General features: G+C 40.2%; 1 long non-coding RNA gene across 2 annotated transcripts in view; it reads right to left on the bottom strand.

Moving 5' to 3' along the window:
- Positions 1 to 2,254: 2,254 nt before the first annotated feature.
- Positions 2,255 to 17,198, bottom strand: part of LOC118663695 — a 101,407-nt gene continuing 86,463 nt past the window's right edge. For both annotated transcript variants that reach the window (XR_004970122.1, XR_004970118.1), the window contains 3 exons: positions 13,305 to 13,384; positions 9,344 to 9,432; positions 2,255 to 4,271 (listed from right to left, as the gene is read on the bottom strand). This is a non-coding gene — a long non-coding RNA (uncharacterized LOC118663695). The remainder of the gene's footprint in view (positions 4,272 to 9,343; positions 9,433 to 13,304; positions 13,385 to 17,198) is intronic.

The raw sequence follows: 17,198 nt of genomic DNA on the forward strand, positions 1-17,198 counted from the left end.
TGAAAATTACCTCACTTCTCTTCTTTGTTTCCAAATTTTGATATCTGGTGGCTCTGTGTTATAGCTTCTGGCTTCTTCATGTATGGCCCCCAGACTGCAGCCGTGGCCACATCTCAGCACCATTCTCAGACATAACAACTTAGACTCTGCATTTAACAAGTCCTCCTCCCACCATGATTTCCAGGCACTTAAATTTAAGAAACATTGGCCTGGACATAGCTTCTTTGGGGATTTATATAAGCAAGGGCATTGTTTATAAGAAGATTTGAGATAGTCTGTATAGTTGGAAACCGGGATAGGCACTCAAGAAGAGTAGACCAAAAGACCAAATGAAGATTTCGGAGAAATCTCTCCAAAACTGACTCCAAGATCACCTTCACTAAAATCTAAACTGTTTCTGGGACAGAAACACTTTCTACAGTTTATCTTGGGTTTCCCAATTCCTGATACTCTACCCAGCACTGTCCAACAGAAATATAATGTGAACCACAGATGGAATTTTAAATTTTCTACTGGCCACATTAAAGGAATAGAAATAAACAGGTGAAATTAATAATAGATTTTATTTAACCCAACGTATCTAAAATACTACTCAACTTTTAATGAATATAAAAATATCAATGAAATAGTTTACATTTTGCAATAAAACTTCAAAATCTGGTGTGTATTTTATACTCACAGAACATCGCAGGGTGAACTAGACACATTTCAAGTGCTCAGTAGACATGTAGCAGTGGTTACTAAATTGGACAGCATGGTTCTACCGCAAATCCTATGTGTTCTATTTTGGGTCCTACACATAGACTTCTATTATGAGATTTCTGTTATGTCTTAATATGGTGTGTGTGTGTGTGTGTGTGTGTGTGTGTGTATGACAGAGATTTTTTTCCAACAAATTCCACTCCTTTCCAACTTATTAGGTTAACTTGTAATCTAGATTAGTAAGTACTTTCCCTTAGGATATTCTCCTTACTTATTTCCAGATAATTTATAATGAGGAAAACTTAACTTTTCAGATACTCCACTGTCAATTTGATAACATGGAAGCTGAATTTGTCTGATTCTCATTTTCTTTATCTGTAAAAAGGGAAAAGAAGTGTCTCTATTGCAAAGCTGTTGTGAGGATTAATCAAAGTAACACATATATCATAGTCCAGTGCCTGGCACATAGTAAGGGTTCAATAAAAGCTATTATTATTAATTATTATTAATTTTTTAAGATGCACTTTAGCCTCAATAACTGCCAAGGGACTACAGATAATAATATTATCCAGGGTTGGGGTTTAGGCATGGAATAGGTTATAAGAATGATAACCTCTCATCTCAGGGCTACCTAGCTCACAACACCAAACCAGTGTCTAGGGTTTGAGGTGTTTGTTTTAGCCACCACTCTGTTTGGTACTAAATTCTGCTGTGTTTTAAAAAATAAATCAGTAAATAAAACTGAAATCTCAGGGGTCCAATGCAATAAAGCTATTTTTTTTGTTCAAGTCAGTGGGATGTGTGTCACGTGGCTCTCTGGGGCAATTATCCTCCAAATGGTGACTCAGGGAACTAGTCTATTTCTGTATTATCTGACTGATATTCAATACCTGGCCTCCACGATTTCTGAAAAAGAAAAGTAAAGTATGGATAAATAAGCAAGGTTTTTAAACAGACCCAGAAATAGCATGCATTATTTTCATCCAGGATCCTTTGACCAAAACATAATCAGACTAGAAGCCTGATGCACGAATTCATGCACATGTGGGTTCCCTCATCCTGGCCTGTGGGATCAGGCCAAAACCAGCTCTCCAACATCCCCCAAGGGGTCCTGGATTGTGAGAGAGTGCATGCCAGGCCAAGGGACCTTACCAGTGCACGATTGGGGCCAGGGAGGGATGTGGGAAGTTGACCAGCCAGGGAGGGATGTGGGAGGTTGGCCAGCCAGGGAGGGACTGTGGGAGGATTCCAGGGCATGTCGAGCCCGTCTTGCTCAGTCTCTATCCACTGGACCCCAGCTGCAAGCTAACCTACCGGTCAGAGCGTCTGCCCCCTGGTGGTCAGTGCATTTCATAGAGACTGGTCGACCTATTGACTGTCCGTCCCCTGGTAGTCAGTGCACATCATAGCAAGTGGTTGAGCGGCCTTAGCATATCATTAGCATATTACGCTTTGATTGGTTGAACAGATGACTGGACACTTAGCATATTAGGCTTTTATTATATAGGATAGCCACAACCTAACAGCAAGTCTTCCTCTATGCCCAGAAAGGGGACTATAATACAGAATTTGGAAACCATATAACAGTGTTTTTGGCACAAGTTGGAGTACAGGACACAATATTCTTTGAAAAAGCATTCCTCCCAAATGTTCTGGTAAGTGTGGGGAGTTAGGCAATTGTGGGGGCCCTGTCCAGAGAGTATGCCAGATATTCAAAGCCAATCTGAGCAAGGACACAATGATTGTACTGTGTACACTGCACAGGTGTATTTTTCTATAACCCAAATACTGATTTCACTATTTGGCAAGAAGCCTCTTTTGTCTAAGTTGGTATAAAGTGTGTTACTGACCAGCTGGTATGAGGATGCTTTTATGTAGAGCTAGGCTGCTTGGCTGGACTGCTTTGTTAGCAATGGCTGCTATGTTTGTGCGGCTACTTTATGAGGCAACTTTGAAGAACTATTTTGTCTGAAGGCTCCTTCGTAGCAATGGCTACTTGGTCTGCAGTAAAGACTCTCCTATATGCCTATGACTTCTCATGTCTTCTTCCTTCATCCACTCCCCAGTGTCCCCCAGCAAAGAAGGACCTGTGCACCCAGCAGTTGGCATAGTTGAGCAGGATCAAGGAGTAAGGACTCAGACAGCAATGGATAGAAGAGACTGAATCAGACGCATGGAAAGAGAAAATGACAGCCCTGGCTTGTATGTGTATAACAGTCAAAGTTTGAAATTAAGACATCTTCATTTAATAATGCCTGATATTTAGTTAGCCCAACACAAATTTAAGTCTCGGAATGTGCTTTCAAATTTTAGAAATTGTCATATTGTACCCACAGAGCCTGTGATACAGGTGGTTCCTTTTCTGTTCCACAAACGAGTATGAGCTGAGTACTGGCAGGTTCGCTGCCTGCCATCTGGTGCTAAGGGCAGGGCTCTGCCAAGTGCCACAGAGCCCTAAAACGCAGCCTCTCCTCTAGGTCGGCATTACTCCCAAGTGCAATAGCAGACTCTGGGTAAACACCAGTGGAACAAGTTCACGGTGTTACAAGACTTCCCTTCCATCCTCAGACAGTGCCAGCTATTCCGTTTAACTGACATGAATTGTTCCTTATTCTGCTTTGGGGACCATAGGAAAGGTTAATTCTTCTTTTACATCACAACTCTTTTAATAGTTGGAGACAATTATACCTGTTCCCCAACCTGAATTCTTTTAAAACGTATTTTTCCAACCATCCCTCAATGACATTACCAGTTTTTATTGTCCCCATATCATCCCCTAGTTTGTCAACATCCCTTTTAAAGCTGAACGCCCAAAGTTAAATACAGCATTGCAATTGGGATCTGCAGTTGCCATCTCTTTTGAGCAAGAGTGATGCACTACTTGTCACCCTCCCTCCCCCTCCTACTCCCAAAGACTCTCTCTTACTGCTGCGCCCTGTTCCTCGGAACTGACACACCTCCGAAGGGCTCCATATATTGTGAACTGCCTGAAAATTTGAAACAGAAATCTGTAAATTTGTTTCTCTGTGGAAATCTTCAACCTTGAAAATTCTAAAAGACATTGTCATTTATTCAAAACATTTTACCAAGTAGTCTTTAGTTCATACTGCCTGCCTTATGAGTTATAGGAAAGCATGAATGGGAAGAAAAACCTTTATGTATTTTATTTTACCTTTAAAATTTTTATTTTATTTTATACTTACTATGTGCCAGAGCCTGTGATGTGGAATGGGTTAAAATGGTAAACAATCATGGTTTTTTCTTACATGATGCAGAAAGTCTAGTAGGAAAGACAGGCATTGCTCAATAATCATGCAAGTAAATATAAAGGCACACCGCTGATAAGTGCTTTGAAGTAAAATACCAAGTACTTTGAGAGAGAAGAAAGGGGACCTAGTACAGGCTGCGAAGTAATCTCTGAGGAGGCAGAAATCTCCAATCTGAGCGATGACTAAGAAGATGAATGAGGATGGCTGGAACCCAAATCTCATGCTGTATCCATTATGCATTCTGCCTTGCTGAAGGAAGTGAAGATATCTGCCCTGGAAAATGTTGTCATATCATGAAATCTGCAGCACAAACATAATGACAAACATATAAAATAAGGGGTAAAATCATCCACACATAACCCTTAGATAAAAAACATCATATTATTTTTAAAGAAATTCATGTGTTGAGTAATCATGAAAGTGGAAAGGAAATGTAGCATAACTTGAAACATAATTTGGAAAGGTTCTCAGCAGCCTGGGTAATTATTAGAATACTGAAAGGAATGAAGGTGAGTTTTGAGGAAATGGAAGATAGATAATTGTCCAAATGGAGAAACTGACTCACTGCCTTCATTATAAGCCACCAGGTGTAATGGATTTGGGAGTGCCAACTACAATGTGGACTCCACCTCACATATATGAATTCTTCTGTGCTCCCCAAATCAGATCGTTGGGTTACATTAGCTTTGTCTGAACAAAGCAAGCTTCTGAAATGCGGCTCTAAAGTAAATGGTTTTCCAATGTACTGCAATGGTTTCAAGAGAAACTGGATTTATGACTTGTAAAAAATACATTGGTTAGCTTCTGGTGAAAGGTTTTCCCTTGACTTAACTTATGGCTCGGAGCATCTTAACATTCTAAAGACTTTAGAATGATAAACATAAACTGCTCTAATAAAGGTTTATATCCAATCTCTTTCTCAGTTGGCAACATTTTTTTTTTTTACAAAGCAAAATAATAAATTTCAAATCTGCTATTGCTTAACCATTCTGGATTTTCCAAGAGCAGTGTTAATAGGTAAGTGCCTTAAATGAAACTGACAACAACATATACGTCTTTTAAAGAATGGTAGAAAGCTCAGAAAGCTTTCCAATAGAGGTTGGCTATAAAATTGGGTTGCTCAAAAAAAACATAGGCTCTTTCCCAACTTGAAATTCTAGATATCGTCCATATCATTTTTCAGTCCAAGGGCAATTCAACTTTACATGGCATTTTCAATAGGATTTCAAAATGTACGTCTTCAGTAAAAATATTTCTATATTATAAAATCACCAGTCAGTGTTTTCTTTTCTGTTCTTTGGAATCTGGCTTTGTCTTTTTCTCAATTCCATGATTAGGCAGAATTTCTATCTTTTCTACCAAGAACATTTATACAGAATGTAGATTTCAGGTTTGTTTTGCCTATGGTTCTACAATGCAAAGGGCTTTGTTTTAATGTATTTATATTTAATGTATATAATTTTCTTAGCACCAACACTCCTTCTTGCATTTAAATGTGATTAATATAAATCAGAGTTGACATTATGATTGCTGTCTACAGCTTTGCATGGTCCTGGTATTTATGCACCTCCTCCACAAATTCCAGAGCATTCTATACTGTCCAAGTAAATAAACATTGTTATAGTTTATATGTAAAGCAACTCCTGCATAAAAAATAATCTTGATGAATCATGATAACACAGAAAAATCACACAACTCCATATTTTCAAACATGTCACCTAATGAAGTTGTATGCTATGTTCTATTCTATGTTCAATTGTATGCAGAAAATTGATCACCCCTTAAATGATACAAAAAAACATGGTTCACACAAAGTTTTAGAGACCAACAGAGTCCTTCTAAGTCCAACCCAGTCTGCCTCTAGCTCTGGAACAGAACATTTCTTTGATAAAACACTAAATGAAGTTGTTGGCTTGCATTTTGGTCTATATTGCATTAAAAAAGGTATATTTTCAAATACTAGGCTTACAGTCAGCACTAAGTGATGCTCACAGTCTGGAAGGCTTCTGGGAACAGCGGGTTCTTTTTGCCTGGCTCATCTGCACTCTGACATGCACCCCCGCCACAGCATAGGCTCATGGAATGAGAGAGCAGTGGGTTCCTCTGCCTGTAGTTAATTCACCTTTTCATTTCCTTCCACTGACCTCCCTCCTATCTCCCCTCTTCCTCCTCTTTGTTTCCCTCTCCATCCTTACACCTCTACCCTTTTCTCCTCTCCCTTTTATGAAGAAAGTATAAAATTGAATGTTTACACAAAGATTATATAATGCATTTCATTGTGCTTCCAGGCAATGTGCCTTGTCAGGCCAATATTACTATGCAGCTCACATAACCACAGACATTTTTTCAGCTAGAAGAGAATTAGAGATAACTCTGTGAAGTGGTTTCCAAATTATATTTTAGCAGTGGAATCTTTGGTTTAAAGAAAATTCTACATGGAATCACAATATATAAAATTGATGAAAGTGGAGCTGCCCTTTGAAAGAAAGAAATGAGGAGGGCCCAGAGTCCCTCAACCTCACTGTCCTTCTTGCCTACAAGAAAACCCTGGTGTCTTCAGGAAACAATTTAAAAATCTTGATCTCATGCTATCCCTCATCTGAGGACCAGAAAGATCAAATATTTTATCCCAGGTAGCATACCTTTCAAGATACAATGATATATCTACAACCCAGTTTTCTATATCTAGAAATTGTAGGTGGTTTTCTCTTATTTTAATGGAATGTGAATTTAGTGGTGATGATAAGACAGAATGTTCTTGAATTCTGTGGAAATTTATGTAACTTCAATATACATTTATTTAGCATATACATAGTGATAGACAGTGAGCAGGTGTAACAAATATAAAAAGAAAGATCCATTCCCTCAAGATGCTTTGAGTCCATTAGGGGGAAAGATGCATAAAACAAAACAAAGCAATAATCTCAGAGTTTGAGAAGCACAAAGTATAGAAAGAGCCTTCAAATCTTCACTTTGGAATCATGGAGATCTTGATAGGAGAGGTAGACTTTTATCCAGGACATGGGAGAACAAGAGCTGGCCAGGAGGACATTCAGGTAGAAGATCAACATGGAAAAATGGAAAGGTATGGCATCGCCCAGGAACTTCATATAGAAAGGATCAAAAAGCTATTTTATCTTGTGAGAAACTGAGGAGCATTCAAGAATTTTAAATAGAAAATGACATGAAAATTTAAAAAGCTATTTCACAACTAGGAGGATCCAAATTAGGGCTGTAACAATGAAGGTAATGGCATACAGAGTCCAGTGGGCTTATACACTGGGTGTGATGAATGAAGGTAAGATGTAAGATAGAGTCAGGTTTCTGGTTTAAGCAACTGGGTAAATGGTTGTCAGTCCCTGGGCAGGAAATAGAGAAGAAGGGAGATCCAATTTTAGGCTCAGAGAAAAGGACGATTTTTTTTTGTTTTTTGAGTATGATGAGTTGAAGGAGAAGATTTGAGATCCTGATTTTAAAAAGTCTCATGCTTTTAGTTAAAATGCTAAGAAGAGAGTCATAGAATTTTTAAAGGTCAGTAGATAATACTAGCTTATATGTGGTATCCAAAGTCTCAAATAAGATTTCTCCAAAGTCCAGAAATGTTCAAAAGAGAGCAGAGGATAGAGCCCTCCAGGAGTCCAACAGCTAAGTGACAGATAGAATGAACATGCCACAAACATGGCTGAGAAGGGGCCAGCAGAGATGGAAGGGAAAAATCCTAGAGAGAAAGGCGTCATGAAAATCAATCCAGACAGGAAAAGAGCCTCCCAGAACCGGGAGTGGCCACCTGAGTCCAATTCCACAGAGAAGCCAGGTCAGATGAGCATGGACATGGCCAATTGTGGTGTTTGCTTACAAGAAGTTGTCTGTGGTCTTTGCTGTGGCAGCTTAGTGGAGTAACAGAGACGGAGGCTGAAGCCCAGCTCTAATTGTTTAAGGAACACTGTAGATTGTTATTTCAAGAAACTTCCTGATGAAGGGATGGGATAATATAGGTTTATAGCTCAAGGAAAATGGGAGTCAAAATTAAAATTTTTTTCTTTGCTAATGAGAGAAACATGAGTGATACCAATGAAGCTGGCCAGGTTGAAGATGCAAGAGAGGGAGAAATGGGAGCACAGCCCAAGGAGCGAAGAGAGTGCCCCCAAACCCCAGAGGCAGTAATGGTCTTGAACAGGTGGGAATGGGTGCAAATTGAGATGCTTCTAAACAGTAGAGTAAATGTGAGAGTACTTTTCTCAGACAGCTAGATGATGAAAATGAGAGGAGGTGGCAGGATCAAGTCTGAGGGCAGAAAGAAGTTTGGAAGAGTCCCTAAATGCAATGGGGTGGGGGGCGGGGACAGGAAATATAAGATAGAGTCAGGGGCTGTTAGTTATGTACTGATAGGGACAGTTCCGTACTGACAGGGACACAAACATAAATTGCCCATAATGGTGAAGTGTAACTGAGCTTAGAGACAGGAGCCTCTGGGGACATTGGGAGAGACAAGAAGGAAAGGTGCATTCTGAAAATTTTCAGAGTTATTAAGAAGCTCCACTTCCCTCGGGGGGACTTATTCATCTCTAAATTCCATTCTGCCCTCCTATGCCCTGTGGGCAGAGACAAGCTGAACTTCTCTGCCCACCAGCAGAACCTCCTCCTACCACTTTGTGTTTACTTTCAACTCCATTCTCCACTTCTCAGTGTTATTAGGATAAAAAGCAGCAATGGGTGTCCTTTCTGTCTGCAGGATGACTGTGTCCATCAGAAGGCATGTATGCTGTCTCCTTCAGGGAAGTTGATACCATATACATAATCACCAGTACTCTCTACCTTGATACTGTCAGTTAATAACAATCTGTCTTCCTAAGCCCGCAAGGAATTTGGGAACTGATGCCTCACAGAGTATCTTCACCACTAAAATTACTCTTAACTATGGGGGGGGGGGAATCAAATTAAGCCATTTTCCTCCTACCCTTTTGCTACCTACTTGGAAATCATCGGTACAAATGGCAGTTAGCCTAGCAATAGAGCTGCAATCAAAACAACCACATCTATCTCAGTGAGCCATGTCGCTGTGCTGGCTGGGGTATTCCATTGACTACTAATTAACAGTGACACACATTACCAGCCTGGCAGCAGGGTCAGCATAGCACTAGTAGTGCTGTCCTGCAGGCAGAAACCATACATATTCAAGTCTTTGCTCCAGCCCCAAGGAAGGAGGAGGAACGGAAAGTTAGTTGACAGCAGACATCCATGGAACAGTTCTCTAAAGCAGTAGGATTCCCACATCTGAGAGAGGGACAAAGGACTGCATGGGTCGGAGTCATTTTATGTTAAATGTAATAGAGTGCAAACTTAGTCCTGAATGAAGTGAAGGAGATCATCACCATGTGGCGTGTGGAGGAGGAAGGCAGGGTCCAGATGGGGCCGATCCTTTGTTCTAAAACCCTTTCTCCAATCTTTAGGTCAGATTTTCCTGAAAAACAAAATGTAAATTCAAATTTAAAAACCCACCCATGGCTGGCTTTCTACCACATCACAACTGTGGCCTGAGCTCTATGAAGGTAGAATCATCAGCTATCCAGAAGGTGGCTTAAAGGTCTTCATTAAAGAGATGTCCCTAAAGCTTCCAGAGAGTCCCACACAGGAGCCCCTGTAAAGAAGCAACTGAGTCCCCTAGCTGGTTTGGATCAGTGGATAGAGTATCAGCCTGCAGACTAAAGGGTCCCAGGTTCAGTTCCCACCAAGAGCACATGCCTGGGGTGTAGGCTCAATCCTCCCAGTAGGGGGTATGCAGGAGGCAGCCAATCAATGATTCTCTCTTATTCTTGATGTTTCTCTCTCTCTATCTCTTTCCCTTCCTTTCTGAAATCAATAGAAAATATATTTTTTTTAAATATATTTTATTGACTTTCCACAGAGAGGAAGGGAGAGAAATAGAGAGTTAGAAACATCGATGAGAGAGAAACATCGATCAGCTGCCTCCTGCACATCTCCCACTGGGGATGTGCCCGCAACCAAGGTACGTGCCCTTGACTGGAATCGAACCCGGGACCCTTCAGTCCGCAGGCTGACGCTCTATCCACTGAGCCAAACTGGTTTCGGCAAAAAAAATATGTATATTTTTTTTTAAAAAAATAAGCAATTGTGTTACTCAGCCAAGATTACCCAATAACCAATCCACCCAGTGCCCTCAGGTTTTGCATGGTTCTAAGCAGGCAACAGGTACTCATTAAATACTTGTTGCCTAAATGAATAAGCCCACCCCCAGTAGCTATCCACTTAGCCTGTACTAGTCTATTCTTGCCCTGAGCAATATCCGGAGAGGCAAAAGGCCAAGTTTGTTATGGGGCCAAGGGTGAGGTGACATGGAGTCCAGGAAACAGCTGGAAGGGAGGAGAGGAGGATTGGAGGAACAAAGGGTAGCTTGAGGGCCTCAGGCACCTGTCAAGAGAAAGGATGAAATGATAAGGTGGTGATAGCAAAGACAAAGGTGTCTATCTTGGAACCTCAGAAGGCAACCTGAGTGTGTGGGGGAGCCTCCCTTCCTGGGAGGAATGAGAATCCCAGCCCCATGCTTTCTCTCTTCTGTTGTCCCTTTCCATGGTCTCCTAGGGAAGCAGACTGTGTTTGTTTGTTAAGCGCAGCACTGCAGTACACAAACAGATTGACAGAAATGTATGCCAGCCTTTCTTGTTTAAAAACATGAATTATTCAAGAAATATTACAATATTAATTAGAAATCATTAAAATACGAGTGTTGGGGGAGGGAGGAATGAGATGGTGCATTAGCAAAATCACATTTAGCTCAAACATAAAGTGTGCCAGAGCTGCTTAATCATTGTTTTGATAGCTAAAATACCATAACACCAGTTTCACAAAACAGGGGGAAGGGAGTCTTTTGGAAGCCTCTGCTTCCATTACTACTGGTGAGATTAATTATTTATGGAGCTCCAGCAGAGTCCTGGGTGCTCCAGAAGACACGAATAAGATGAGGTTTCTGCCCAAAGGGCATAGGTACAAAATCAGAGATGCACAGAGTTCTGACACATACACCCAGCTGGTGATTAATGATCATGAATATGAGGGGCTTGGGCTTTGGCTTTGCGGTTTGCTCATTTTTTTTTTAGTTTTCAGCCTTCAGAGGAATCACAAAGTGAATGTTGTTACTAAAGAATACCAAGGAAGAAGTAAGCCATCAGGAACCCTATAAATGAGAAAAATATATAAATCTCACATTACAATGTCACATTTACAAACTATGAAGGACAGCAAGAAAAAACTTTAGTAATTTAGGTCTGGAAGATTCACTAGTGATGAAGATGATGATTTCATATTTATTATGGGTCAACAAACTATAATTATTACACAAAATGCACACATGGCATAAGTTCTGTAAATGTTAAAGGTTACAGCACTTGGTAAATGTGTATATTATATATACAAATAGGTCACTGGCATTGACATGTGGTGATCATTTAAAAACAGAGCTCAGGGTTATTGATACAACAGTACATATGAAAGAAAAGACCAGTTTTAAGAGGGGCCACTTCAACAGCTGAATTAACTATTTCATGGTGGTAGGGTATTATTTTGAGGATGCTGCAATGGAACACAAATAGAATCCTCATGACTTTAATTGATTACAATAGCTTCCTCTGAGCACCAGAAGTTGCTGAATCGATGAGCAGGTGATTATCACACCCTATGGGATATGGGCAGGAAGGAATGAAAGCAGTGTTGCAGAGAACCAGTATCAGAAACAAGTTCATCTTCTTTCTCCTTTTAGCTTAGTTTATGCCCAGAAACAAACTGTGGTCATATCCAACACTGACTTAAAGATCTGGAGATGGGCATGGCAGAAGGAGCCACTAGATCTTTCAGTCACTCCCACATTGACATGACCTTAGAACAAGCCAAGGACACCTGGGCCATGCTGTTTCTCTCTCATTTAGAATATGAGCCTGTTCGGTTGCATGATAAAAAGCACCTATTTTATAGCTACATAATAGCAGAGACTTTGCCTTACTCCCACCCCTCCCCCCCAATCCCTGGTCAACTTCCCCATATCAAGATGAAGAGATGGAAGGTAGGGTTTGAACTTAGTATGGCTAGAGTATAGAGTCAGGAAATCAAATGGGTCTAAATAGAAACATGCAGTAGTTAAAGAAGGAGGAGTAAATCCAGATACAAAAGGTAGACAAGCAAAAAAGACACACCCAGAAAAGACAGCCTCAAATACAAGTTGGGAATCTAGATACCATGTCAGATCAAAAGTCATGGGACAGTAAATAGTCAAAAAAGAAGAGAGGGGTGAATTCTCCAGGGCCTGCTCCAACTGGATTTCTATTCCTCTGCATAATTATCATGGGGGTTTCCTCTCACAGAGAGCTTTAGTTGCTGGGAGAGCTGACTGACAGCCTGCATAGACCCCAGATGCTCAATAAATATTTGTGGGATGAATGACTCAATGATTTTAATTTCAGTTCAAGTCCATCTAGAGACCAGCAGATGTTCAGGGAATCTAAATTAATGTATTTTCCACTTGACATATATAAATTGACCAATAACAGGAGTGGAGACAGGGGTTGGAACAAATGTGACTATTTGTAAAAATCAAATCTAAGCGAGGCAGATATAGAAACTTAGACATTGGGTAGTTTTCCAAACTCATTAGGCAGCCACCAAACAACAATTGGCTTGTAGCATGTGCATTGTAGTTCTTTGCATATTGCCCAGTATTGCCATATATACCCTCTGGGACTGACACTTTTTTTTCTTATGCATCTAATGCCTCTTTCTCTTTATTCTCCTAAGACAAGAGTGAAATGCCTTCAATCACTTTGAGTTCATGTACAAATATGTATTAACTAACTCTCTCAAAACACACACACACACACACACACACACACACACACACACACCACATTCACACAATGGGAGAAACTAGTATATTAGCTTTTTTCATTAGATACACTTATTGTTTTAGCAATGTAGCTTTTAACTTCTGGGAGTGGGAATAAGAGTTATTTTTAAGGCTGCAATATATGCTGTAATAATACCCAGAAAAACAACCAGCAGAATAAAATAAAGGTACAAATCCATCTGGAAGAAAATACAAGTGTAATGAGATACTTGACCCCACAAACATGACCTCAGTAGCTGATCAAAAGCATTGTACTTTCCAAATAATCGGAATGCAATTTAATATAGTAGCAACTGCCCAGGTTAAAAGATCAACTGTCTCAGGTCTGAATTTTCTTGAGTTCATGATTACAAGCTCTGAATATTTATCTGCAGAATAAAAAGCCCCCAAAAGCATATCTCCACTCAAAGAGAGGAACTTACCAAATGCTTCTAGACTGATTTACTAGCTGATCAGGCATCCAGGCTGAGTTCATATTCATCCTTCTAAGGCTCTGTTTCTGCTACAAAGTGAAGTACAGGACAGAGGTGGTAACAATGATGATAAAACTTGACTCAGATGGTCACGCCCCAGTTAACATCATGGACTAAAACTCCTATCACATACCTACATCCTCTGGGATGTAACATAGGCCAACAAGAAGTGTGGCACCTTTCAAAGGGGAAATTGTAAGATAAGTAGAAATATGCACGCATGCTACATACACATACACATATATGCACACTACATGTACATACACATTCAGCACCGCATTCTTCATGAATATAAAATACTCTTAAAATTAGGTATTACTTGCTGTTGTCCAGGCATGCTCCAGATTGATTCATTAGAAATCTCTGGAATCCAATGGGATCTTCTGGGGAAAGGAATCACATCCTAAAATACTACAACCATTGGTTGAAGTAGGAGGTCAGCCTACCTGGACTTGAGAATCCCCAAAACTGCCATTGCAGCATGCCTCTGAGAATACAGATGGTACTCTCGGGCCCCTGTAGATCCCAGAGCAAAAGCTAGAGGGAGGGAAGCTGTCCACTTGCCAGAAGGGCTATTCTGAGTGGCATACTTCTTACTATATTTATTAAAAACAAAAACAAAACTCAGGAAATCTGAAACTTGTCTATTACAAAGGCTCTCATACTAACATTTGGTTTTGGTCAATCCTGGCCTTGATGAAAATTCACAGTGTTCTATATATGTCTGGAGAATGATACCATGAGGACTTCTCATCATTCTCCCCTAGACATTCTTCTACTCTTCTACCACATTCTCAATACATAGATGCCTAAATATTAAGAGTCTGGCTGATACTAATTAGAATTAGGGTGCACTATAACATAAACTGACATAGTCATCGGTAGACATGATGTCTGTATCCAAGTGTGTCAAAACTGCAGCAAGAGGTGGCTCTTTTTGGTCTGTCATCATATAAAAATATGCTCCATAAGTGACCCATGCATAGATATCTTCAGATGCCTTGTCATCATAAATCCTTCCTGTGAAACATGGCACGATGGCAACTACTCCAACCTTCTGGATAGAAATGGGGATACTCTGTATGCTGTATCGGTACTACACAATAAGGTGGAGTTTATTTACTGCAGCAGGAAGAAAAATAACCAGGGGTTTCAAAATAAAACCCTCATGCAAATGCTTCTTACTACTTATAAAAAAGCCCTGGGAAATCTGCATCTTGCCCATTGCAGAGGTTCACACAGAATATGATCATACTAATACCAGTGCTGGGCTTCGGTATTGCTTGTAGACAAAGGTACAAAGGCCACATCAAGCCCTAACCCCTCCGTACTGGAAAGTTACACCTCCCTAAAATTAAAGCCAAGAAACCAGAGCAGAGGAGACAAGTAAATATCCTCTTTCCCCGTGGCACCTCCCGCCTAATGGGAATCGTAGTTAATGATCTGAATCGAAAGAAAAGTCTTGTTTTATGGAATGCTCACTCTTTGTTAAGCAAAGCTATTTGGGCGAAGGACCATTCTATCGATTTAAAAATTGATTTCTTTTCTTTTTCTCCCTTCATATAACTAAAACATGGCTCACAAATCACAGCTCTTTTATTCTTCTAGCTGCAACCTAGGCTGAATCTCTCCCAACCCTCTCACCAGGGGATGTCTGGTGGAGGAAGTGGGAACATTTGGACAGAGATTGTTCAAGCTTCTATTAAAGGTTTCAAGTGGCTTCCTTTGAACATTTGGTAATTTATATTTCAAGTCCCTTGGTGTAATTATTGTAATTATCATTAATCATCAACTTCCAGACCCAATCGAAACACAGAACATTGGAAAGGTCAAAGCAATGGAGAATTCTACTATCTTTCACAGAAGATATGAGGCATTAACATTCTGATGCTCCATTTGTGTGACAAAGATTGTAATGAAAACAGAAAATAGCACAAGATTAATGTGTTCTCATGATAAGAATCATCATAAGCAAAAGAGCAAATAGAGCAAACTTAACCCACTCTTGTCACAGAGGCATATGGTGACCAGATGGGTTGAGGCTGAGGAACAGGCTATGACAGCTTGGTTTGACCCTGATGAAGATGATCATGCCTTCCTTCTTTTGTGGAGGAACAAAAGAGAAACTAACTCAGGAGCATGGCAAGTCACATTTTGGATAATTGAGTGGACTCCTGGTTGTCTACCTGGCTCCTTCCCTAGATATCTGTCTCCAGATCAGATCACTCAACCTTCAAACCCATATCAAAACTGCCTGCTAGAAATCTACCTGCTTGCCCCACACTTCCCTGAACCCAGCCCATCCACTGTGGACAAAATAGGATAATGCTTAAACACCAAATTCTGGAAGTGTCTACACGTGTATTCAAATCCCAGTTTGGCCACTTAGTGTGTGATCCTGGGAGGCTTGCAGTTTCCATGCCTCCCATTTTTCTTTTTGTAAAATGTGCTTAATAGCATCTACTCCAAGTGTTATTTTAAAGATAAAGTAAGGCAATATACTTAAACTACTTAGCACATAGAAAGTGCTCAATATATGTCAGCCACTTTTTTTTTTACAATAGAATTCCTTTATTATTATGAAGTCTGTCCAGTTACTTAAGCAGAAAAAGATAAATCTGGAAATTAGTCTATATTTCTTCATGTCCGTCACCTTCACACAAGCAGAGTAGGACAAAATTCTGTTAATTATATCTCTTTGTCCTCCTTCACATATTTTCTTTTTTTTTTTTTTTTTTTTTTTTATTGCTTAAAGTATTACAAAGGGTATTACATATGTGTCCATTTTATCCCCCCGCCCTAGACAATCCCCTAGCCTCCCCTATCCCCCAATGTCTTATGTCCACTGGTTATGCTTCTATGCATGCATACAAGTCCTTTAGTTGATCTCTTACCCCCCTACCTCCTGCCCCGCAACCCTCCCCGGCCTTCCTGCTGCAGTTTGACAATCTGTTTGAGGCAGCTCTGCCTCTGTATCTATTATTGTTCAAAAGTTTATAATGGTCTCTATTATCCATGAATGAGTGAGATCATGTGGTATTTTTCTTTCATTGACTGGCTTATTTCACTTAGCATAATGCTCTCCAGTTCCATCCATGACGTTGCAAATGGTAAGAGTTCCTTCCTTTTTAGAGCAGCATAGTATTCCATCGTGTAGATGTACCACAGTTTTCTAATCCATTCATCTACTGATGGGCACTTAGGCTGTTTCCAGATCTTAGCTATGGTGAATTGTGCTGCTATGAACATAGGGGTGCATATATCCTTTCTGATTGGTGTTTCTGGTTTCTTGGGATATATTCCTAGAAGTGGGATCACAGGGTCAAATGGGAGTTCCATTTTCAGTTTTTTAAGGAAACTCCATACTGTCTTCCATAGTGGCTGCACCAGTCTGCATTCCCACCAGCAGTGCACAAGTGTTCCTTTTTCTCCACATCCTCTCCAGCACTTGTCGTTTGCTGATTTGTTGATGATAGCCAGTCTGACAGGTGTGAGATGGTACCTCATTGTTGTTTTGATTTGCATCTCTCGGATGATTAGTGACTTTGAGCATGTTTTCATATGTCTCTTGGCTTTCTGAATGTCCTCTTTTGAAAGGTGTCTATTTAGGTCCTTTGCCCATTTTTTGATTGGATTGTTTATCTTTCTTTTGTTAAGTTGTATGAGTTCCCTATAAATTTTGGAGATTAGGCCCTTATCGGATATGAGATTGGCAAATATGTTTTCCCACACAGTGGGTTTTCTCGTTGTTTTGTTGATGGTTTCTTTTGCTGTGCAGAAGCTTTTTATTTTGATGTAGTCCCATTTGTTCATTTTCTCTTTCGTTTCAAGTGCCCTAGGAGC

Source organism: Myotis myotis, unplaced genomic scaffold (assembly GCF_014108235.1).
Source record: "Myotis myotis isolate mMyoMyo1 unplaced genomic scaffold, mMyoMyo1.p scaffold_m19_p_1, whole genome shotgun sequence".
NCBI classification, from domain to species: Eukaryota; Metazoa; Chordata; class Mammalia; order Chiroptera; family Vespertilionidae; genus Myotis; species Myotis myotis.